We start from the raw sequence: 27216 nt of genomic DNA, 5'->3' as shown, positions 1-27216 counted from the left end.
TTCTATCTAATCGTACTTTCCAGGTTTTCTCAAAGAATATTAACTCCAGCTCTCTTGACACCCTTCACGGAGTGCCTCAAGGCTCTATTTTAAGTCCACTGCTTTTTAATGTTTATATTAGCCCCCTAGCAACTATAGCAGAAGAAGCGGGGCTTACAATATATTCCTATGCAGATGACACCCAGCTTGTCTTCTCTTTATCTACAGATGACAAGTCTAAGGCGTCCCCTCTTCAAACAGGACTTCAAAAGATTGCTGAATGGATGTACTCCAACAAATTGAAGTTAAACAGAGGCAAAACAGAGCTTCTCATCTTTGGTGATCAGAAGGAGCTATGGGGCCCACAGCAATGGCCGACCCAAATGGGTCCTTCTCCTCAACCTTCGCAGTCTGCTTGCAATTTGGGCATCATTATTGATGACCAACTGTCCATGCGACAACAAGCAGTTAAGACCTCTTCAATATGCTTCGCCATCTTAAAATGGCTGGAAAAAATTCTATGGCTGCTACCAGAAGGGGCACAAAAGACGGTAGTCCAAGCCTTGATTGTGTCAATGTTGGACTATGGGAACGTCTTATACTTAGGGGCCTTTAAAGATGTTATTCGTCGACTGCAAGTGGTCCAAAACGCTGCAGCCAGACTTCTATACCGTCTACCAAGAATGACTCAAACTACAAGTTATCTCCGCGATCTACACTGGCTAAAGATCGAAAATCGCTCTAAATTCAAAGCACTTTGCTTTATGCACAGAATCAGCACTGGAAAGGCTCCCAGTTATCTCTGTGAGTTGGTTACACAATATATCCCCACCCATCATCTTCGCCCGTCGAAGCAGGCCAAATTCGTGATCCAAAGATACAAACGAGTTTGGATGGGCAGTCTTTCCTTTGCTCTGCTAGTGCCTGCATGGTGGAATTCTCTACCACTTCTGCTCCGTCATGAACAGAATGATGTTACATTTCGAAAAGGCATTAAGACATGGCTATTTAATCAGTACCTTCCTAGACCTTTCCTTTTCTTAGCTGATGTCCAGGGTGCTGGGAGACCTCCGGGTAGCTGTTGCGCCATACAAATTTAAAAATAATAATAATAATAATTGTGTTCTGGCCACGTGCCATTGCGCGGTACATTAACGGCACAAATTTGTTTTCGGCTTATAATCTGATCGACGGACAACTGACTATGCTATGCAGAGATGCAAAGTTCACTGTGCTGCTCTTGAAAAATTAGAGAAGTTACCTTTTACAGTAGCAGAGTCACCATCTACGGAATGGTTAATTCATGGCTCCATCACTCTGCCAATCACGACATTCCAGTTCCAATACTGCCTTAGATACATCCAAGCAGGCAGGTATGAAGCATTGGGTGAAGGGTGCATACAAGAAACCTGGCAGTTACTATATAGATATAAGTGCAAAAATAAGGACACTGAAGTTTTCTTAAGTGGTATAGACTGTGCCAGGGCTTTAAGTGGGTCTATAGTGTGTAAATAGGAATCGCTTCATGGAGCATGTAATGCATCAAAAGCAAACTTATCTTGCAACTTAAAAGGCTCCCCCGCTGCAGTGATTCATCCAGTTTTCAAGTTACTTTCAAATGGCAGTTATTTACTGCTGAATGAACAAGGCTTTTGCGGGATGGTGCCAGGCATTGCATATCTAGACACAGTAAACCTCAGGGTTGCTTGTTGTAAGAAACTATTGTTTCCCTAGCTCGCAAAGTTAGGAAGGCACTAATGTGGCCTTTATTGAATGTTTCCAGTATAAGGTTTGATTCACTGAGCAGACTGAAATTCATGTTGAGAGACTTTTGATCTCTAGGTTGCAAGGTCGTCGGCAGAGATACAGGCCCTGGTCTGTACGAACTTCCCGATCCATTTTGGACAAATGGTTTATCATATTTTTAACATGTTTGATTTCAGTGGGATCATACACTTGTTTAAGCATCTTGGATCAGGTCTCTTAACTACCTTTCAGACCATTTTTGGAGTAATTCCAGCTCTCATACACTACATTCTTGGAAGCGTTTTTGGAGGGCTTCCTTTGGTCCTGCTATCAGTAGCGGGTATCCTGATTTCAATTCTATTGCTTCGCAATGGACTTCTTAGTCCCTCAAGACATGGAGAGAACACTGCTGGAACGACATTGTCGGGAGCGTATGTTGTTCTACCTGGGTACGCCTTGGCTTTGATAGCTGAGAGAGCATTGTTTCCTGTCTTTTAGACTGGTCTGGATAGACTGTGTCCTGCCTGTGTTCTGTTGCCTCTCCTGCGTTTTTGGCTGCGTGTTGGACCTCTGTCTGACACTTCCTTTGGTTGTGCCGTCGAACATAGAAGTGTTCCTGGTGCCCTTGCAGGCTCACATGTACTGTTGTCTATAGCATATTCCCATGTTGATAACAGCATTTCTAGAGGTTCCAAAGGATACTTACTCACCTGTTGGAAGGGAATTGGCTTTGCTCCAGAGGTACAGTCATCAGTTCCAGGTGTGCAGGTATGTAATTCTTCCCTGGCAGCTGCTGTGGGAACCAGAGATGACCATCTCTGCTCACTGAACATAATGCTGGATATTCTAGAGGGATTGTCACCTGCGGATATGATGCTCAGTGATGTTGTGTCTTCAGCGCAAGATTTATAAACAATCTGGCCTCTCCTGTTTTGGGAATCATTTAGCAACCATTGAGCATTTACCAAATTGAAGGTCGTAACTTACTTTGTTTTATTTTTCTCCTGTTCTGCTCTAACTGAGCGTAATAGCGTTCAAGCTGCTACTTGTAATAACAACCACATATAGAAGCTTAGAGGACATGACTGAACCCTTTTTAGAGAAAAATGACTTTTCTTTTATGGACATTTTTTCAGACTTTTAAAGTGCTTTTAGTATGGTTTATTGTAAATTATTGTTATGCCTTTTAATGGTGTCAGCTTTATCATTATCTAGCTGACCCTGCTGATCCTTTGATGAGGACTGGGTGTCATGACCTTTAGGCTAGTTTTGTCATGCATACCCCTTTTTACATGCATTAGCCCATTCATAAGACAATAACGGTTCTGAACAGGTGACCTTTTATCTAGTAGCTTGCTCCTGTCTCTTCGACACAAGGCTCTCTGTATTCTATCATAACCCCTGTACCTGATGTATATAAACATGTCCCCAGGTGTGGTATAATTATTCAGCATAAGGGTCACCAGTTTTTTCATCCTTGGCCAACAGCGAGATGTGCATGATTGCATTTGTTTGGAAAAACATTTATGATTGTTTTCAAAGCATTTATGATTCTTTTAAAAACATATTGATTCCAGAAAAACCCTGGAGTGACCACTAGTACATAAACCGTTGTTCCCCCCTGCAAATTAGAGGAGAATTTCTTCCAAGCTGACACGGTGTCCTGCATGCTGAATCTTCGACACACAGTGGTCAGACATCCCTTGCAGTGTATCATCCTCGAAGCAGAGACAGGGTCCTTCATTCTCAACCATCAGGTGAGGGGGCTGGTTCTTCCCTAGTGGTTTCTTGGCTAGCGATACATATACATTTCCGCATATACATGCTACACATAAAGATCTAGGCTTGGAAAGTTTAGGCAAATTACTTAGGGTGCACATTTTAGGAATATACAAACACTACTGTTTTTATCTAAACTGCCTATGTCATTTTGTTAGCACTGTGGTAGAAATGTATCTACTATTTACTATATTAGCAATCTCTTTAGTATGCTTCTGTCTCCTGATTGTCGCAGCAAATATGTTTTACAAAAGACCAACGCTAGACCTATAAATACTTATTGAAACGTCCTAATCACCTTCCTGTGTATTTTCTGAGAGTAAGTGAGAACAAGTGTCTGAGAAAAAAAGCACTGTACTGTTTTACACGATCCCTGGGGAATCAGGGTTGTCATGTTCAGTGGTTGCCAGAAACTACCTACATCACTGTAAGATACAGGGGGGTGGTTTTGGCACTGTAGAGCTAGCAGGTCTAACAGCTGACATATCCTGTAGGGGTGTCCAGAAGCGGTTGGAATACCGAGCCTTAAGTTTAGGTCACCCAAAACTTGCAGGTCCGGGGGATTCCTAGGAAATACATGACACTTCCTTGTGATTTTCATATTTTCATACTCATAGGGCCAGATGTAGGTAGGCCGTTACCGATCGGTAACGGCCGAAAATACCGATTTTGGGCCCTTACCGATCGGTATACTGCCATCGAGATGTAGGGCAAAGAAAAAAGTCCAAATCGGAGCGAAAACCGATTCGGAATGAGTACCGAATGGAAAAGAATCCGATACGTACATACCGAAAATCGGATATTTTACGAATCGGTAACACACCGATTCGGATGCAAACACCGATTCGGTCCATGTACCGAATCGGTAGAGACACCGAATCGGAAAATAACCGATTCGGTCCATGTACCGAATCGGTAGTGACACCGAATCGGAAAATAACCGATTCGGTCCATGTACCGATTCAGTAGTCACACCGAATCGGAAATTATCCGATTCGGTCCATGTACCGATTCGGTAGTGACACCGAATCGGAATTAAGCCGATTCGGTCCATGTACCGAATCGGTACATACACCGATTCGGACATAAGCCGAATCGGAGAACCTACCGATTCGGTAGAATCACCGATCGGGAAATTCCCCGAATCGGACAGATGGGGAGATGTAGGGAGGCACAGAAACACCGATTTCGGCTCAAAATCGGCAGAATTCACTCGGTATTTACCATGGATTACAATCAGGTGGTAACCAACTCCAACCCATAAAAACAGCCCCAAAATGCATTGCAACTTGCAGGATGGCAGCTTTTTATGTCATTGCGAGGCGGCTACGGCTACAGCAGGAAGGACAGAGGGAATGGCAAAGAAATCAACAGGTCTACAGACAGAGGATAACCCTGTTCATGCTCACAGAGGCAGAGATCCTACAGAGATACAGGCTGGACTCTGACACCATTCTTGAGCTCATCAGGGACCTCAAACCATTGTTGGACCACCCCACCCCAAGGGCACACGCCATCCCAGCACACGTCCAGGTGCTATGCAGCCTACACCTGCTTGCGTCTGGCAGCTGTCAAAGTGGAGTTGCAGCGGCAGGAAGGGTGACCCAGAGCAGCCTGTCAAGGTTCTTCCACACATTCCTTGACGCCATGATACACAGGATGGACCAATACATCTCTTTCCCTGCAACCCACGCAGAACTGCTACAAACTAAAGCTGACTTCTACCAGATGGCACAATTTCCCCAAATCATTGGCTGCATAGATGGCACGCACATTCCGATTTGCCCACCAGCTGACACAGAATACATATACCGCAATCGGAAGTCTACGCACACCATCAACGTGCAGGTGATCTGCAATGCGAAGTGCACCATCAAAGACCTGGTAGCAAAATTCCCAGGGAGTACCCACGACTCCTATATTTTCCAACAGAGCGGCATCTATGCACGGCTGATGGCTGGCGAATTTGGTGAAGGATACCTCCTAGGTGAGACACATCATCAGACCCCCATAACACAAAGTAGCTAGGTGTAATACATGTATGCATGTGTGTAATGTTACCCCTTTTCCTTCCAGGCGACAGTGCATATGCCCTCCGCTCATTCATGCTCACCCCCTACCTCAACCCCTCCACACCCAGCCAAAGGAGGTATAACCGGGCCCACAAAAGCACAAGGAATGTCGTCGAACGGACCTTTGGCATCTGGAAAAGTAGATTCAGATGCCTGCACAAGAGTGGAGGTGCAAGGCAGTATACCCCCATCACCTGCTGCAAGATCATAGCTGTATGTGCAATGTTACACAACCTTGCGGTGAAGAAGGGCACTAAGGTGGAGTTGTCTGACTACGAGGACCATGACGACGACGAAGCTGTGCCACTAACACAGCCAGCTGGGGTGTGTACGCCAAGTGATGGCAGATACAGACGTGAGGAGATTACAGAAAACTATTTCTGAGTGAGTACAGATGCACAGACAGGTAAATGGTTGTGGTGAAAAGCAAATTTTAATACTGTTGCAACACCGTTACTGCACTGATGTGCAACAAAAAAAAATGTAATAGCTAAGAAAACAAAAGTCTAAGGTCCAGGTTACCTCACCCGCCCTTGCAAGCCTACTTCTTGGAGCGCTTGGCAGCTCCACTGGGGTGTCCCTCACCCCCTTCAGAATGTCCTGCGGCTTCTGCGGAGCGCCTGGTGCTCCTGCGCGGCTCTGACGCAGCGCTGGCCGGGCTGCTGCGGCTGCTGCTGTCCCCAGCATCCCCCAGGTCCAGGGTAGGATTGGCGGCAGTGTTTGAGATTATCATAGCCTCCATTGCTGTAGTCATGCGGGCCATTCCCCTGGTTATCTCGGCGGTATTCTGGGTTAGACTTGACTCCATATTGGCACCGCGCTGACAAAGTTGCGCCGTTGCAGCAGCAAGGCGGCTAATGGAGCGGTTTTGCACGCGGGCATCCCGCCTGCGCGAGAGTTCATGCTCCTCTAGTCTGCCGCATAACTGGGTAATGGCAGTGGTCAGCCTGCCAAGACCTGCTGCTACCTCCTTGTTGGTATCTACAAAGGCCTTGAAACCTTTCTCCATCTCGCCCATCTGCAGGTTATGCTTGCGGAGCTGGCGCTGGCAGGCCATGATGGACTTCGCCTGCTGCCTTTGGATTTTCACCATGTTCCCTTCAAGGCCCAGGAAGACACTGCCCTCCGGTGCCGGCGCTGCAGTGCTGGGAATGGCACGCCGCTGGGTACTGCTGCTGCCGCCCTGCTGAGTGGGCTGGGGTGCCACTGGTGTGGGTGTGGTTGTGGCCGGGGCCTGAGCCCCTGCTCCCAGGATAGGGTTTACTGGAGCCACAGCCATAATCGTGCCAGGAGGTGGTGTAGGTGCATGGTGGTCCCTTGTCGGGGAGTTCTCTGGGGAGAACAGCAAGGGGGGTGTGCTCGGCATTTGTGGGGAATGAAGTAAGTCATAGTCAATTGCCAGGTCTCCCTCAATACCCAGCCCTATGGTGTTGTCCTCCTCCTCCTCGGCAGCCTGAGTCATGCTCGGCCCTGCGACTGCACTGGTAGTTGGTGCTGCTGCCTCTGTTGTCTGTGGTTCTCCGCCTGATGGTGCCCCTAGGTACAAAGAAGCATTTGTAAATTGAGTGCCGATGTATTACAGTCAGTACAATTAAAGCATTGCACATGTCCTTGCATCTCCTTAGAATGTGTTCCACTGTTTCCTATCTTGTGATTCTGCACTGCCATATTTTGCTAACTTCTGCTGACTACATATACCATGATGCTTGTCTCTTGTATGTTGGTTACAGTACTGGGCTGGGCTTTGGCTGTGCATTGTGTCTAATGGGGAGGTGTCTGGTAGGGTGTGTCATGATGCGCATGCTTCTTACCTATAGCTGTAGCTCTGGCTGAGCTGTCCAGGGTCCCAATTCCGGTCACGCTCTCCCTCTCGATGGTGCTGGACACCAGTTCCTCCAGCTCCGTGAGGGGTGGCGCCGGGTTCCTGCCTCCACCTGTCCCTCCAGCTTGCCTCTGGATCTCAGCCATCTTTCGTTTGGTCAGGCTGCGGATATCGTAGAAGCGTTTTTTCAGCTCATCAAGGGACCTGGGGGTGACACCTACAGCATTGAGCTTTTCTGCGATCTCACTCCAGAGCCTCCTCTTGGTGCTGTCCGGCACAGTGAGGGACAGCTTCCCGAATAGCTGCCTGTGCACCCTCACCACCTCCTCCACCAACACCTGCAGCTCCATGCTGCTGAACTTTGGCTTTCTCTTCTGGCTGGCCTTCTGGCTCTCTCTGGGGTTTGCCATCTTGCTCTCAACAGTTCTCTACCTCCTACTCCCACTGCTGCTAACTGTGAGTGTTCAGCTCAGGCTGGCTCTCCAGAAAGTTCTTAATTAGCTGCACCTGCCAGGGTTGCCACTCCCTGTTTGGGTGGGGGAGGGGGGATCCACCTCATTGGCTGAATCGGCTTTTACCGAATCGTATTTTACCGAATCGGATTTTACCGATTCGGATTTTACCGATTCGGATTTTACCGATTCGGTTTGTTCAATGCATTCCTATGGGCTTTTTGCCCATGGGTGTGTTTTCAAACCTCCGATTCGGTAATTGCCGAATCGGATTTTACCGAATCGGCTATTTCCGATTCGGTGGTAGCCGATTCGGCTATTTCCGATTCGGTGGTAGCCGATTCGGTACTTTCCGATTCGGTCCGTGCCGATTCGGTACGTTGCGATTCACATTACCGATGCCGACCGATTCGGTATTATTTCGCTGATTATTTCCTACATCTCGTTTTCCGATTTCAGAATACCGATTCGGCCCGCCTCGGTATTTTGAAATCGGAAAATCCCTTTTACCTACATCGGGCCCATAGTTATTTAAAGGGAGAACCATGGACTGTGCTCTGACCAGGAGAGGGCAATAACGAACTCAATCATCAAACTAATTACAGATTGTGCACCAATAGATCAACAATGCATTTACCTCCACAAAGTATTTCAGATCATTTTTCAATATGGAATTACCAAGAAAACACAGTTGCTTTGCCTTCACCAAGCCCAGGATTTCGAATGATGTTTCCTTTACAGAAGTAGAACTAGGACATCTGCTATGTTTACATTGTAAGTTAACTTTTGTGAAATATGCCTCAGGGCCAGAAAGGAAGCCCACCTCCCTTTTTATTGTCCAAGAGTCCACACGTTTGCACAAAGTATACCCAACTAGAGTACTTTCTGTGGGTTGATTAGTACGTGGTACCTTGTTGGGAATATGTACAGTGTGTATTCTACACTATAGCTGCTTAATTCACCATGAGGAAATGTCACAAACGATGTTGTTTGCTCTTGGCAAAGTGAGTGTGCCCCGTACATCTTTCTGTAGAAATCTGTGATAACATGAATCCTGTTACCCAGAGGCGAATGAGACAACAAAGAGGTAAATCTCCACCAATCAATGGAACTTTCTCTTAGTTGTATGAAATAAGTGCTTCTTTGTTTGGTGGAGATGTCCTCTTATTTGTCTGCATGAGCAACACATCAACAAAATCATCAGAAAAAGCTTTGGGGGGCCTTTTGGTAAGCTGCCCATTATCCTGGCATAAGGTGGGAACACTATTTCATGTGAGGTGTTTTAGTATGGTTGTGAGGTATGTACAGAAATATATTGCTTATATTAATAAATGTTTTTTTTTTAAATAAAACGTTTGGGAGTTGCAAACCCATTACGACCCGTTGCAGTGGGATCACGACTCCAGCGTGGTTTGGACAGTACTGCAACAGATATGAAGACACTTTAAAGATTTGGTTTAAAGTAAGTGGAATACTAATAAAGCAATACAAGTAGTATAATCATAGAGGAAACGCATTTTAAGATCGTTTTAATATTTGTTAAACAGTCATGATGCTGCCACGCCCCATGCCGGTACGTTTTTCCAGATGGGCGCTGGGGATGCGACTCTGGCTTAATTTTTGCAGTAGTAAAACACATATATACACACTTTGAAAGTTTACTTTAAAGTAAGAGGTTTAGTAATAGAGTGATAGAAGAATAGAATCATAGTGCAAATAAATTTTTAAGGTTATTTTTATGCATTTTGTGGAGTCACAACAATTACATGAGAACATCACCCCTACAAGTCTGTTTGATGTCTAAAATGCAGTTGATCCATGTCGACTAAATACTAAATATTACTTTTTTCCTATAAATAGTAGCTAGAAAGGTATTTTTGGTTCCAATTGAAGGTTGTTGTCGTTCCATTGTGTCCATTCAGTTTTCAGGCCTGATTACAAGTTTGCCACCAAACCCATGGTGGAGGTGCAGTGGCAGTCGTGGACCACCACACCGTGGTCGTGGTGCACCGTATTATGAATACTGTAGTCGGACCACCAGAGAACTGCTGCAACCGCCAGGGATCTGTGATCCCTGGTGGTGGCACAGGGATCTAGGGAAGCAATATGTTTGATGGAGCAAGTGCAGCACACCCAAGCATAGCCCCAGTTTCCCCACCTACCAGTGGGCCCCCCCATGCTGGTGGTGAGGGGACAAAGGGGGCCCACAGGGTCCCCTACTGCCCTGAACTTGGAGATGCATGCAGGGGGGCACATGTTGCGAGGTACCCCTGTGTGCATTCACCCTCTTTCCTGCATGGCATGGACTGCACAGTGCAGGAACAGCCTTAGGCGCTCCCATTACTGTGCCTTTCTTACAGCCCATGCATGGGACCACCTCAGCATACGCCAACCAGACCTCGAGAAAACTCATTATCTCGCAGGTGGCAGTCAGATGTGGTGGTGTAGGTGCGGGGCCGTGGTGTGGTGGCGTGCCCTCACACCATCAATGTTGTAAACAGGGGCTAAGGGATTAAATTAGGTAGTGTAGTATCCAAATGCTGTATTAACTACTTTGTAGAAGACAGAAGAACTGTTACATTTTGGATAACGTTTTGAAGACATCATCCCTGATATGCCAATGATGTCTAAAACATTGATGATCCACTTACAAGCAACACTGTACATTACTTTTTCCCAAAGATACTCCTTAGATCTTTGGTTTGTAGAAATAAGAGTTAAAAATTTGGTAGTTTGAAAGGGAGCTGTTGTTCAAATTTAAGGTTGCTGTCATTGGATTCCATCCATCCACTCTCACTCGTTAAATAGACAGTGTGGTATCCAGATGTTACGTTAACTCCTTCATGAAAAATAAAAACTAAAGGAGCATAAGTTCTTCTGAAATCGCTTTTTGTCCAGCTTTGAAGTTTGTGAATTCGGTTTGCAGTTTTGAACCATCTGCTCTGCACCAATGTAACATTAATATAAGGTATTTCCCAGTTATCTGTAGATGCAACATCCAATCTACAATTTGGGCAGGACAGATTTTGGTTTGCATTTTTATTCAATCCATCAAAAGGCACAGTTTGGCAATCTGGTAGTGTTAAGTACAGAAATCACTCAGAATTGATTTGAGTGGTGGATGTAAATGAACAATCTTCACAGTCATGGTTCCATTTGTAACTCAATTCAAATAAGTATTCAGTATCTTATTATTCTAAGACATAACCAAGCATGACCATTATACATTCTTGTGCACCTTGTTGAGTGAAATGATACACTGCAGAACACAGTCTCTTGTCTGTTTTTTGTTCAGTTTGATTTACATGTGGTAAATGAAACAGTACATTGAGAATATTTGCATAGAAGTTGACACTTGAACTGTTTTTCAACTGGTTTCTTACAATACCTTTCTCATTTTCCAGTCTTTTCTTCATCACACCTTCTAGCTTGTACTAGTTTGCTTTCTTTTCTTGAACATCGATCGACTCTTTTGTAAGCTTCCATTTTGGACAGATTATCCATTTCTCATAAATATGGTTCTGACCTAAATAAGAAATGTATAGACTTCTTAACTTTCTTACACAGCTTGCATCAGCACTAACTTTGTTATCATCAAATTCAACTAAAACTTGCTGGACAATGTTCTAACCCAGGATAAAACTACATAGAACATACCTTCTTTAAATACTGTATTTCCAATATTAATAAAATCTACATTTACACTAAAATCTTGAGATTTATGGATAGTTACAGAATATGCTAGAGATACTAGAAACTGTTGCTGCTGCTGCTGCATATACGTCCTTTGCAAGCACAAAAATATATACTACATCAGCCAATCTGCTTCACACCATCAATCTGATTATATTTCATGGCTAAGTAATCAACCTCATCCCTATTTGGAAAATTTATGAAATCAATAACTTTGCCCATAGCAACGTTTTCGAACCCTTCCTCCACATTTTGCAATACTTTTTGCACATGGGTAAACACTTTTTCTAGTCCTGAAGTCCGCGACACAGACTTCTCTGAATAATCCAATTTTGCTTGTAGTTTCTCAGTTAGCAGTATTGTTACTCCCCTGTGTTCCATGGTATTGAAAGCTGTCATTTCCTAAATATATTTTCTCTCCAGCCTCAACATTTGTTCATTTAAGTTGGAGCGTTCTTAATGTGTAGGCATTAAGCCGAATATGGATTTGTCGTTTTCAAGGAAATTGTTCATTAGTTGTGCTGCTGTGTTGTCAGATGAAAATAGTTTTTTGATAGTTCGACTTTACAAAGCACGTTTTTCCTCTTTTGCCAGAACTCTTGCTCTACTGCCCTTCAGGAAATCTTGATATTCAACATTGGATGCTTGGCGCATATTCCTCACTGGTTCCTTGCATTCAAATGTTTTTGTTTCTTTTCTTTATCATTTTCTCAACAAATATATACATTGAAGCTAATTACTGGATTCATAAAAATACTGGTCAGATATGTGCTACAGTAGTTTACCCAAAGAAAAAAAAGGATGCATACGATAAACAAGAGACTGAGAGGAAAAGAGAATTGCAAAAGAAATGAAATTCCGCAAAATAAGGAATAAATAAACATTAGGTGCCATGCAACCATACAAAGGAATGAGCACTACTATAAGTAGCAACAAGGACATACAGAAAATCTGTTGTTTCATCATCTGAGGAATCAAACATAGTTGCCAAATAATTCTGCAGTGGCTTCCAAATATCTTTAGACCTGGATGTGACTGGCTCTAGAGATGCATGCAATTCAAAATTAGTGTCACAGAAGGACAATCCTTTCAGCCAGGCTGCCAACGGGAGGGGGGGAGGGGGTGGGGGGGGGTGAGTTCCCCAATGTATGGAGATTTGTCATTTCACCAATAGTAGAGCAATAGCAGTAAAATGAGGCAGTAAAATGATGTAATCCCAGTAGTAATGGCTTAACATACACCAATAAAGCCATAAAGTGGTCAGCAGAAAGCGGTGGCTCGATCATAAGGGATAGAGTGGAAAAATGTCCTTCCTAAAGGATGCTATCATCACATAAGTCCATGTCAATGGTGGGAAGTCTGCGAGATCCAGCTGACATTTAGGGCACCTGTGGAATCTAGTAGCATCACATTTTGTCAGCACGTTGGTGTGGTGTAAACTCTGTGGAGATAATTATAATCTAATCTCTTATGCTGGTGATTGCCTGAAATTAGTTTGGTCAGCAGACAGCAATAATACCAAATCTTGTCCGAAATAGGCGTACCCAAGTCGCATTACCAGGCAGCCCCAGCTCTATCTGCTCTGACAGGATTTAACTGCAGGGAAATATGAAATAGTTTAAAGACCAGATGACTATTTTCTGGGGACGTGATCATTGATGTAAGTGGCAATAAATCTTCTGTTTCAGTCAGGTAGGCAGGCAGCAGAGCCCATAGTGTTCTCTCCAATAGATGGTGTGTGAATCTATCCATAGTTGATGAGTGTTCTTCTTTGGCCATCATGAAGCTGGGCTTGAGCACAGCGTCTACAAACAGTTCACCAGCAACCCGAGATTTGTTGGCATCGAGAGTGCGCTGTTTTCTCAGAAGAAACTGTCTTAAATTTCCTAATCTAATCTGTAAAGTTATCAACACTAATACCTGTGACCTGTTTCTCTACATCTGCATATACCAACTCCTCATTTTCCCTACACTCCTGTTCAGGAGCAAAGAAATGAAATTGAACATTTTCACAAACTAATGCAAGCCATCTTGGGGTAAGTGTTGGACACTAATGGGGTGAGATGAAAGATTCTCACTCCAATGTAAACCACATTGGAAATGGAGCTGGACACTAAAGGTGTCAGATTTACTATCCCTAATCGAATCTAAGCAATCTTTGAGAATTTTTTGGACTCCAAAGGGGTCTGATTTACTTATTTTTTTCAAATGTAACACATCTTGAGGAAACGGCTGAACAACTGAAGGGGTCTGATTTACCACTCCCACTCCAATAAAAGATATCTTGGGGAAATTGCTGGACAGTAAAATGTAAAAACATACTATTTGCATATCCACATAAATATTCTTATAAACATGATTATAAATGAATAGATAAACAATATAACCTACCCAAACAAAAGTAAATCACCTACATGATTTAAAATAAAATATGTCAAACATAAAATATCAAATATAAAACAAGCAAATACCAAATGAGTATTAATAAAATGATAAGCATATATTGACCCAAAAAATGCAAACAATAAAATTATAAATTTTAACATAAAAATGCTATTATAATTACGACATTACAACAAATAGCTAACAATAATAACATAACAATAAATTAAAACAACAGTTTTATAGAGGAGAGAAGATGGCGTCCGAGAGACATCTCCACTGCCATGCTCCGCTGATCTGAACCCCCAGTCACTGCCAAACAAGCTTTGTATGCCTTCTACGCTAAGTATGCAGTAAATTAAACGCCTGCACGGCTTGGACTTCCTGGATTATTCCTGACCTGCATGATCTTCCATCAGCACGGTCAGAACGCAGGAGCTCATCGAGGACATACAGCACGCTTTCTGCCAAACTGGAAGCTTCGAGGATTACACAGCGCTTGGGATGGCACAGTGATCATCTGGAAACCGGAATTGATTTTGTGATATTTTGCTGCAGCGTCTGGAATTGCCACAAACAAGTAAAGATGGCTGGCAGGGGGGCTAAAGCTGTCAAAGGGAAGAATGTTTCCGCGCTCAGCGTTCAAAGACACGTAGCCCTACAACCCAACCTAGCGCTATCAGTCCCCCGTAAGAAAAGGCTGGACAGCCTGGGCGCCAGAAGCAAAAGCGGGGTAGAAAAAGGGGAGAAGGGGGAGTGCATTGATAAAAGCAGCGATAAAACTTCATATGAAAACTACTCAGAAATCACCTTGCCTAATAAAAAAGGTCCAGCTAAATCACACAAAGAGACCAGCAATTCTCGAACATTAATCACTAGCAGTTTTGGCACAACGGGGCTCCCGGAACTGGGCCTAAGTCTTCAGAAGAAGCTCCAAGTTTGGCAGCATAGATAGTGGAGCAGATTGAAGGAGCATTGACTGATCCAAAATTGCCAGCTGCACTGTATGAATCAGGGCCTCCAAGCACTCCCTTCCCTGCAGATCCGGGGGATAAAACAAACTTTGAGGCTCATTCTACACCTTTGACCCAGTTAGTTGAGGGTTGCTTTGTGGACAAGGCGGAAAGACTCAGCAGCAAAATCAGTAATTCAAGTGATGGTGCAAATATCGCTGGTGGAACTGTAGAATCTGTATCAACACTGCAAGCAAGGCGCTCCAAAGCCATTCAGTCAAAACACCTGAGATTCAAGACAAGTACTATTCATTAAAAGCTGAATCAGAGCTGTCAGATATAAGCATTTCAGTGTCAAGCAGGGATGATGGTGCCAAATGGTACCGTAGCTCTAACACAGACCCTCAGAAAAGCAAACAAGGTTCGAAAAAACTGCAAAAAAAGAAAAATAGGGGTCGTCAAAAAAAGAAACATGATATCCAGGACAAAGAAAGTGCTACATATTTGAGGTGGGACTATTCTGATACTCAGCTTACAATATTATCTGACTATATGGCTGCCTCAAGTGGTAATCAAGCAAAATACGGGTGGCAGCCTAAGCCGAGAAAATGTAGGACCAGAGAGCGAACCAGCTCTGGCAGTTGTTCTTCAATCTATAAAAAGCTTTCAGGAGGAAGCCAAGGCAGACAGCCGTAGATCATGTCTGGCTGCCAAGGAACTGCAATGGGCAGTCAGGAGGGTCGGTAAAACCTGCGCTGAAATCACAGATTGGATGGCATCCGTGGAGGAAAGGACAGAACATTTAGAGAAAGATGTAGTCACGCTTAAAACTCAAAGAGATGAACACGAGAGTGTAGTCAAAGATCTTATGTGGAAGATGGAGGAGCAGGAAAATAGGCAGCGGTGTCACAATCTCTGCTTCCTAGGGATCCCTGAAGGGGTGGAAAAGGAGCATCCCAGGGGCTTCATGATCACATTTCTCAAAGGGGCATTTCCAGAGCTACATTTCTCGGAGTGGGATAAAGAAGTTCAGAGAGTGCACAGATTCCCTCTCTCCCCTGTCAAACACACCCCGACAACGCAGGAACATCCTCATGCCATGCTGTTGTTTTTTGGCAACTTTCTCCTCCGTCAAACTATCTATGATTTGGCAGACCCACGAGCAGACGATCCTTTGATGGAATAACTTTATTCACTAGACCTGACTTTGTGCATGCCACAGTCGAACGCAGATGGAGGCTCAGGCAGCTCTTCGCTCCTTTTCAAAAAACTTGGAGCCTTTGTATACCTTCAGAATCCTGCCAGACTTAAAATTGTATATAAAGGGACCACATGTAGTTTTGTATCAGAGATCCTGGCTGAAAAATTCTAAGAGAAAGTTTCTGGAAATAAATAGTGGTAGCAGTAATACAATGTTCTTAAAAGCTATAAGGACTTCTATCCTGGCTTTAAGAAAATCATGCAGCTGCATCATCACAGAAAATAGTGTTTAATGATTCTGCTAAATCTATTTTTCTTCTCTTTTTGATAGGTATATTTATGTTAAATATGGCTTTTTTTCTAGTTTTTTGATTATTTAGACATGAAGGTGCCACTTTTGGGGGGGAAGATCCGTGGGGCAAGCTGGGCTCTGTTGTCTCGGAAGTCAACCCCCTGGCCACGGTTAGGCCAGGTAACCTCAAAAATTGGTGGGGGGTGTAGGGGTGGGAGAGGGAGGGGAGTGAACGGTGTCAGACAGGTAGTTAAAAAAAATGATATGAGTAACAATCTTTATCTAAATTGGCTTGTTGTTAATATCAGGATATTTAGCAGCATGTGGGCTGTGCAAAACTCTGAGCACGGAGGCTCATCCGGTATGCAGGCATCGCCGAATGTCAATATGGGAGTGGGCAAAAGTTAACACTTTGTGCTATGTATGGAAGCAACACTGATGATCCGACAGTCTTTGATGAGGTCTCAAATGAAGTTTCGCACTGGCCACTTCCCTTAATGATCTGCACGGATTTCCACATTGATCTACTTAATGACTGGTCTCTGAAAGAAGACTGGCAATATGCTGACCGTAAACCTTAAGTCTTTAGGGCCTTGAAGACTATGGCCGCCATTAGGATGGCGGGCGGACTTTATCCGCTTGCCATCCTCATGGTGAAATGGACCGCCTGCCATAAGGGTGGGGGTCCCGTGGGGGCAATTAGGATGCACCCGCCACAGTGGCGGGCGCATCCTGTATTTTTAACATTGCAGGGGGCGGTGCTAAAAGCATCACCCGCTGCAATGCTAAAATACATGTTGTGCATTTCAAAGCACAACGTGACAGGCACCGTGAGGTGCCTGCCACATTCTTCTTTGAAAGGCATGGAGGTACCATAGGTACCCCCCCATGTGCATCCCCAATCCACCGGAGTCCATGGGGACCCGCAGGGGGCTCCCAAAGCAGAGTCTGCATGCCTCATTCACAATAACACATGCAAATATGGCTGGCGGTGTCAGCTTATAGAAGTCTTTTCCGCACAGTCGACATGTCGACGGGCGGAAAAGCGGCGGACGGTGTTTCCGTCCGCCGGGCACCCCCCAGCCATTATAATATGGCGGGGGTCATTCCTGTACGGATGGCGTGCGGATCGCCCCCACCAGGCCGGCGGTGGCTACCACCCTCCTGGCCAGGGCAATCCACCTGCCATCCTGATGGGGCCCTATGTGTTAGACACATGGGCTAGTGGATGGTTGACAGACTTTCAAACCCAATGACCAAGGGTATAATTTTTTTCAAATCCGCACCTCACTCATGTAAGAACTGAATACATACTTATTTTGAACTCACTGAAATTGAAATGCCAATTGGAGAAGCTACCACGTGTCCTATCGGATCCCAACCCATTAATCTGCACTTTACAGTTAGGTATGAGTAACCTACCATCAAGGTCCTGGATCTTCGAGAAATCTGTGCTTTTAGATGTTGAATATTTTCGACACATGAGAAAGTGTATATCAAACTTTTTTGCAGATAATCTAGGGAGCACAGTCAATTGAAGTTGACTGGGATACCTTAAAAGCCGGAGTTTGTGGGGAAACACTGGGATTCTCATTTAATGCCAATAAACTGGCTAGGGAATCTATGAAGATACTTCAGGAGAATTTAAGGTTGGTCGAAGAGGAATTGGTAAGGGTGACAAGAGGAAACAGTGGGGCAGAGGAACTGACAAAAATACAAAGTCAGGTTGCCATTGCTAAGGCAGCAATTACCAACATTTTTAGCAACAAAGCTGTTAAAAAAGCTTTGTCACAGAAAGAAATGGTTTATGAGGTGAATAAACAAATATGTCACCAACTTGCCATACGCACAAGGCAACAGACCTCTGCAAATTTGATACATGAGATATGTGATCCTCTGTTAGGCCAAATATTCAACCCTGAACTTATAAGAGATGCCTTTTGGTGTTTTTACTGGGACTTATACACTGCAGAGGTAGGGGGTGACCTATTAGATATCAAAAGGTATTTAGATAAGGTAGATAATGAAAAATTTGACTATGTAGATCAGGCAACCTTAGGGGATACACCTGACATGGAAGAAGTTTTAACCACAATCAAAATTTCGGAAAAAGAGAAAGCAACAGGAATGGACTTTATCCCATCTGAATTCTATGTCACCTTTCACAGATCCCATTATATATATTTTTAAAGGTGGACAGCCTCCAAGTTCTTGGTCTAGGGCTAAGATAGTTATTTTTCCAAAAAAAACAAGCCTCCTGAATAACCAGTCTCATACAGACCAATTACTCTCATTAATGCTGACTCAAAGATCTATTAAAAAATCCTGGCCAATAGAATTGCACCTATCATCCATATAGAAATTGTTAAGTGCCAAAACGGTTTCGTGCTAGGGAGATCCACTATAAATCATATTCAGAGAGTGATCACACTGTTTGACTGCATGGCGGTTGCTGGAGACCCTATGACATTGGTTCTTTTGGACGCCGAGAGGGCCTTCGATAGGGCAATAACTGTGGGCTGCTATGTCTAGGGTTGGAATCAAGGATGTGTATATCCAGGCATTGCAAGAAATGTAGATTAAACCCATAGTGGCAGTAATGGTGAATGGGATTTTAACTAAAGAATTTACAATAATACGCAAAACATGACAGGGTTGCCTATGCTCACCACTTTCATTTGCCATATACATCGATCTCTTCATTCGAAGAATTGAAGGAAACAGGGAAATAAAACCTATTTGGTCATAGGATTATCCCACCAAATCCCTAGCTTACGCACATGATATAGCTGTGGTAACTGCCGATCCTAATTTGGCCATGATAGATAGGGGTGGGCGGAAGTCGCGGAAGGGACTATCGCGGAGAGGCACGGAGATTGAACCCGCCCGCCCGCCCCCCGGCTGCCTCCTGCCCGCCGCCTTCTTCCCGCCCGCATTATTAAATTATATTTAACCCTTTGCATGCGCATTTCTTGCCAGGACTGCGCATGCGCAGACTCCCGCAGATGCGCAGTTTCCAAGATGTAGCCTCAATGGGGAAGTTTGTGGCGCAATAATGTACAATTTATTTAAGTTTTATTTTAGCCGTTAGACATAATTTAATAAGGTGGGCGGGAGGCCGGCGGAAAGCGTGAGGCGGTTGGGAGGCGGGCGGGCAGCCAACATCAGTTCCGCCAGCGAATGTGCGGAAATTTGCCCCGTTTTTCCGCCTTATTTGCGGAAGGTGCAAATTTGCGCACATTCCGTGGGTGGAACGGAAATGTCCGCCCACCTCTAATGAAAGCCATTGAAAGTAAGGCTGACAACTTCGGATTAGTATTAGGGAAAACACAGATAGTATTGAACAACAACGCTAATATGAATGACATCAGTGTAATAGAAAAGGCTACATATTTGGGAGTTTGTATCTCATCCAAACTTGATAATATGGTTACTCTAAATCTAAAACCAATGATGGACAAAATGCAGATAGATCTCCAATGCCTAGACAACTTGCATCTTTCTATCATTGGCAGAGTTAATGTTGTGAAGATGGTGTTTTTTCCTAAAATACTATATCTATTTAGAGCGATTTGCCGAGAATTTTCAGCTCAATGGTTTAAAACAGCGTAGAAGAAGGGGGAAGATCTGGTCCCCCCTGCTAGACTGGTGTCAATCCCAAGATAGCCTGTAATTGATGGAAGACTATTACTTAGTCCTGATAATACTATGTTCTATGGGGTATTCTTTTTAAGAGGGATGTATGTAACAGCTATAAAAATTGTATTTGAGTGTATTCTGTTATAGTTGACAGATAAGGTTAAAACGTATGACGGATTAAGGATCTGTATCTGACAGGGGAGGGTGGGGGGTGGGCTTGGCAGGTTTTTTGTTTTTGGAAAAAAAAAACGGAATAAAGATATTTTAAAAAACCAATCAATTAAAACAATACTAATTCCAAATACTATACTTAAATTATTACATACAAAAATGTATATATTTGTTAATTAAAACACTCATATATGCATTTAAATAAAAACAAATAATATACAAAAATTAAAAAAATCACCAAAATATTTTGTTAAATATAACCTAATTATTTAAGTATTTAATTTTATCAAATACATAAATAAAATAACACATAATCATAACATTTTACATAGTAAAATAAATAATTAACAATGAAGCAAATAATGTGCATAATATTTGAACTATCTAGCAAGTACTAAAAACCTATTTAGAAATACCAGTACAAATGAATATAAAAAATATATAATCGTATTGTTAAATAATATCTTATATATACTAAAAATATAATTAATATAATATCACATTTGAAATATTTAATTTATAAACATCATATGTGTTACATTTGCCTAATCAAAATACAAATCAAATAAATAGTGTTTTTCTTATAAACATAAAAAACATATACAATTAAAATACACTCATCATGAATGTAAAGTAATCATAATAATAAATATGTAATCATAATTGTATATTACATTTATAAAAAGTTTAAATAATGCCACAATATTTAAAAAAACATTGCCACCATTTTCTCCTATAGAGCATTCATCTCACTAGTAAAATATTTCTGTTTGTAAAAATAATATTATACATTTATTTTAAACTTAAAACAAAAAATAATTACAAACCATTGCAAGTAAACTATATAATAAAATTATACAAACGAAAATTGTGAATATTAGCAAATTATTTAAAAATGTCCTCATTTTTTTTCCCTGCAAGACCTACATCCCACTACTAACAAAAGTAAAAATCATAATTATCTTTAAAAAAAAAAAAAAATCTTTATTTGGATAAAAAAAATATATCCTTAAAAGCATTTCACAGTGAATTCTCAAATCTGTACATTAAGGTTAAAAAAGTTCAAGACATATTTTACCACAAGTAATTGGAAAAATCGACCGAGTCCTATTCTTAATTTATATTGCACCTTTTAAAATTAAAAACGTTTATGAGTAGACAGCCATAACACTTAATAAAGGAACCAAAGGGTTTGATATACTACTATTTAACGACTAAAACTCATACAACCCCACAATTTTAAGAATTTGGCCACTAGAGTCAAAGCGCAGTCCATAAGAATTAATCGCTGCTTGGTGACACTAATATATTAAAATGCAATTTTTTTTTTACCTTAAAACTTAGAACTAAAAGGCAGCTTGTCTATGTCACACAAATACATTCACATTTTAAAGAAATAAAATGAAGAAATTCAAAATTGAAATAAAAAATACAGTTAAAAATGTCAAATTTGACTCGAAAACACATACAACATACAAATACATAGCTAAGAGATAACCGATCCCCAAAAATGATATTTCGAACAATGATATTATTATACACAATATATATTATATGTTATATATATATATATATATATATATATATATATATATATATATATATATATATATATATATATATATATACATACATATACATACATATATATATATATATATATATATATATATATATATATATATATATATATATATATATATATATATATATATTAAAAAACAACAGGTACACAATAGTCTTACCTCAGATATTATTGTCCTCGAAATGTATTCCTTCATGATATTTGTGGGATGATATTTCCTTCATGATATTTATAAGTCAAAGTTTTATGGAATCACCCATGTTGTATAGAGATTATACTACAGTGTGCACATTGGATCTGGAATTATTTGGTTAAAAACAGTATTAAGGTCAATAGTGTGAATTCACTTGCAAAGGCTAATTAAGTGGTCTAGGTCTTGCCATAGCCAATCATTTCCTCATGTAATGAATTCTGGGTGTTCCTTAAATAGGTCAGTTAGCTTAATGGATTTATTTGAACCAGCGATATAGTGTATGTTAATTTTGACAGTGCAGGGTTTGCACTTGGCATTCAAACTAATTAACACCTCCATGCACTTCCCCACTCTCAGGGCACATCACATATCCATGGTGTTATTTTAATTTGTTTATTTCCACCCCAAGCTTAGTACCTCGTTCAGTGGCCCAGCGCATCTTCAGCTAAAGGGAGTAAGATTGCAAAAAATACCATTTAAATCATGGGCTATGTAAATGACTAGCAGACAGGTCCTCAAGCCTTTTGACCAAATATATATTAATCATTAAACTATTTATGGAAGAGTAGCATATTTTGAATTAATTGCAAGCGTACCTGAAAGGACTTTAATTACTGAACAATAGCTAAATCAGCTTCCATCACTGACTGATTAGAAATACATTTGAAGGAAAGTGGGAGCAATATTTACATCTGTAGTTTGGAGGGAATTGAATATAACGACCAGGTGATACTTTATGCCACCCCGAGAAAATCAAAAAGAACAATTGATGGACAGAATGCAGAACAATGTCATACATTCACCCCAGTACAGAAATCTGGGCCTTAATCCATTGTTTTTTTGCTCACCATGCCATTCCAGTTTGGACTCAGCATATGCAGATCAGTCTTGACCCTGCGCCCAATTGGAACAGTCCTGCCCAAACTGCAAAGCTAGGTCTTCCATGGACTGGAAACAAGCATCCTAGGACCGGTTTCGGGCTTTCAGCTCTCATCAGCCAGGATAGCTTGACTACAGTGGCAAGGAGAGCACTGGACCCACGTCTGGACATACCCGTCCCACTCGGGTGACACATGCAAAAAGAACAATTGTTGGTCAGAATGCAGAAGAAGGTCATACATTCACCTCAGTACAGAGATCTGGGCCTAAATCCATTCTTTTTTTGCTCACCGTGCCATTCCAGTTGGCAGGGTATGCCCAGACGTGGGTTGCTTGCTCACTTCGCCACTGGATTCAAGCTAGTCTGGCTGATGAAGGGTGCTATCCAGAAACCAGTTCCAGGAAACTTGTTTCCAGTTCAGGGAAGACCTGGCTTGGCAGTTCGGGCTAGACTGTTCTCATGAGGCACAGGGTCAATACTGATTTGTATATAGCTGGGTCTGAACTGAGGTGGCGCAGTGAGCTAAAGAATGATGATGGATTCAACCCAAATCTGTGACTGAGGGTGAGTGTCTGAAAAATGTCAGCGCTCCGATCATCATCTCCTTGTGTTTGCTTTATTCACCCTAAGTTGGCAGGGTATGTCCAGACTTGGTACCTTGCTCACTCCTTGTGTTTGCACCAGAAGAAAATCAGTAAGGATTTGGTAAATCTCTTGGGCAATAGAGAGGGCATTGGAAACTATAAATTAACTTTGCAGTTAATTTTAACAAGTGACTTATAGCTGCCTAGAAATTAAGCTATTTTTTTAACCCCTTCGATGCTCATGACGAGCTCAGCTCGTCATGAGTTACGCCTGTCGTACGCTCATGACGAGCTGAGCTCGTCATGAACCGTGGGTTTTTCAAAAACTCAGCGCACAGCGGGAAAACGGCCCATGCGCATGGTGTTAAAGAGGACATGATGAAGAAGATTTTGAATAATGGTTGAATTAGTTTATAGTCCATTGATTTCAGGTTGATGTGATAAAACTTCTATTACGCTATCATCAAGTAAACTGTGGTGGAAGTTGACAGACGACGGAATAAGTAATATAAAATAATAAAACTTACTTTGTGTTCAACGCATCGCCGCTTCGGTATAAAAACTATGGTATAAATGCAGTCCATAGTTAAGAATGTAGCTAATGCAAAATATTAAATTTAGTCAATACAATAAAGAGAGATAATTAATTTTTAAATAATTGGTAGATCTTAATTGAAACTGTGAAATTGCTATGAGATTCGCAACACTACACACATGACTGTAATTGTGACGTTTCTCATGTAAAAATGTAAAACGCCATCAAGTAATAGTTTCACGGATGCTCATGTAATTTATCTGTGGTTTTAAATATGCGGTGTTATTTAAGATGTTGGGAATTAATATGATAGATTTAAATTGTTTTTTTTTTATTTTAGGGTTTTGCATTTACTGTATTGTAACTGTCTTAATTTTTAAATGTTTTTTAATAGTTATAAAGCATAGTTGATTGATGAATGCTAACAGCATTTGTGTAGCACACCTCACTTGGCTGGGCATTTTTGCCCAGGTTAACTACTGCCTAACCTACCCAAACAGGGAAGACGTCATCTGTTTTCTGAAGCTTAAGGGAGAGGAGGAAAACTTAAGGTCAGGTGCAAGGAACTCTATATTAACAGATCTTGTGCTTAGATCTTCGGTCATCCAAGGATGTGTGTAGGGATTGTACTTGGAGTCCTCAAATTGTTTAGGGGTAGATTTACCAAGACTTTGCACTGGTGCAAAGTTGCACAAAGTAACACAAAGAGACACAGACTCTTGAAAAGTTATAAAGGTATTTACCGTCCAAAGCAAAAAGTATGCTTTTTTGGGCACAAATTGCAATTTGTGCTGCTTTCCTTCAAGGGGCAATTACATGAGTGTAACTTGGCGGAATAGAGCAATAACCCAAAGTTTTTGACACAAAGCCCAACCTACTAAAATAGGCAGAATGGGCTTTGTCTAAAACAATATTGCCTCCTTGCACGAATCCAATGTGTGGAACGTTTGTACTATAGTCTTGGCAAGGAATTTTACTAGGATTCATTTATAGTGAAAGGCTTCCATTACAAATTCTATGCTAGATATCACACTTTCTTCCCACGGTGCAGAGGTTGTGTGTGGAGCTTGGCAGCCTCTTTGTGCACCAGCACAGAGGATGAGAGCCAAAGATGGCTCTGTACTGCTTTCTCCCTCTTGCACATTACAACGCAGGAACTTTGATTGCAGCACTGCCTTGTACATAAACAAAATCATCTGCTTTCTAATGTGACTACACAATTCGCTAGTTGTATCAATTTAGCCTAAATTGTGAAACATACATTAAAATAACTTTATAAGACCCTAGTACATAAAAGGTTGCATGTAATAACAAGACTTTCTGATTTATGCATAAGAAAGGTGCATAATACTGGCATTCCTCTGAAATGAGCCTTGTGTTTGGTTTCCCCCTTTTGCTAAATAAATCAATGGACTTTTACTCCATAAAATGGATACTTTTTTCCTGAAAAGTCTCTGCCAATCTTATACTAATTGCCCCCCACATGATGCTCAAATAGTTTGTCGGTACTTAACAGATACATATAATGGAAATATTACCACAATACTGTTGCAGAATTTCAGAACTGTTAAGCATAATGTATGTTTCCAAACATCTGTAGTCAATAATACTTGAGCACACCGTTGAATACTAACTCAATCACATATGCATTATTATAATTTTTTTGTGGTTGGCAAAATCTTGTAAACTGTTTCTTCAGCGGTATTTTACTTTTTATATGCAATGTATAACCACTTAAGCACACTTCAATCAGAGGGAAGGAAATTTTAATGTTAAGTAAGCAGAACACTCAGGAAGTTACATTTGCATAATGCGATTCTTGTATTTCAGCCCGCAATCTGCCCCAATCAGTGAGTATTGTTCAGAATTTTGCAAAATAAAAATTTGGAGTCAAACGCAACGTTCTAAATATTTGGAAACAAAATGATTACTGATAAACAAGCCTCTCACACAACAAATATACAGGCTCCAAGAACAGGACGTGGCATTGAAAGTGACGTGCCTCCGCATGTACCTTTATAAGAAAACAGAAATCCATTACGTTGACACAAGAGGTCGTTCTAAATTAAAGTGGTCTTATTTTCATTTGCATTTTACGAATCAAATTTAAGAAACTGTATGGTGTTTATACTTGTACCTACAATTCAAAGAACAGCAAAGTATGCAGAGCATGATTCATTTTATATCCAGTTGTCGTAATTCCCGTAAACTAAAGCAGGATTATTGCGATTTTCTATGGTTAGCTGTATTTTTCTATATAATCTTCCTACTTTCTCTCCATCGTTCTTTCTCCGTCTACATTAATTATGTGGGTCTCTTTCTCTTATCGCCTATGCTCTAAAAGCGATAACTGCTTGGAAGAAAGTGACGAAGTAAAAAAATAATGTCGGATTCTAAAATCATTAATGATTACAACAATTATCATAATTTTGATGGACAGATAGAGAAGTGGAAACCCCTCTTTGGTGCGGCCCATTACTGTTAAATAGTTCACTCCACTGAAAGTTTAGGGGCACTAACAATAATTTAAGTAACTTTTACGGTTCACGTTGGACGAATACAATACATGGGGATGAACTATTCAGTTCTAAGTCTATGTGTTCGAACTCATTGTTGTGGAGTTTGAATTGTTCTTTGGAGGTCTTCATCAGGATGTGTGCAATCAGGGGCATAATGTCAGCCCCTTAAGCCCCTGCGATCAGGGTGACCCCCACCCTTCAATTCCCCCCTTCAGCTCTTCAGAGAGGCCCCAATTCAGCCCAATGCTAACAAATATCCATGAGATATGGGAGACATTTGGTTCCTCTTCACGTTCTGCAGTGGGGCCCCAACACTTTGGGTTTAAGCAGCATCGGATTGGTAACGCGGGCATTCGGGCAATGCCTGAGGGGCCGGTGTCCGAGTTCTGCTGTGGGCTGCTTTTTTTAGCAGTCTGGGGGGCCATTTGGGCGCTGTCTCTATTGTTCGAACAGCCAGCGGCCCAGTGGGTGTCTGAGTGGCCTTTCTAGAGGCAGATGGGCTCTCATTACCTCCGTTTAGCAACAGGCAGAGGTGTCACTCCCTTTGTCTCGCTGGCCGGCGCATTAATGTGTGCAGATACTAAGCGGGGACAGGGGCCCGAGAAGAAGTGGCCTCACTTGTTTCACCATTGTAAACTAACGCATGCATTTTTTGACCCCCCTCCTAAAGTTTTTTTTTATAAGATTACGCCAAAGCAGTGATTTGAGGAGTGATTATGCAAATGTGGACCGATTTTATT

Source organism: Lissotriton vulgaris, chromosome 4_1 (genome assembly GCF_964263255.1).
Source record: "Lissotriton vulgaris chromosome 4_1, aLisVul1.2, whole genome shotgun sequence".
Taxonomy (NCBI): domain Eukaryota; kingdom Metazoa; phylum Chordata; class Amphibia; order Caudata; family Salamandridae; genus Lissotriton; species Lissotriton vulgaris.
Note: the sequence above shows the minus strand (reverse complement) of the source record.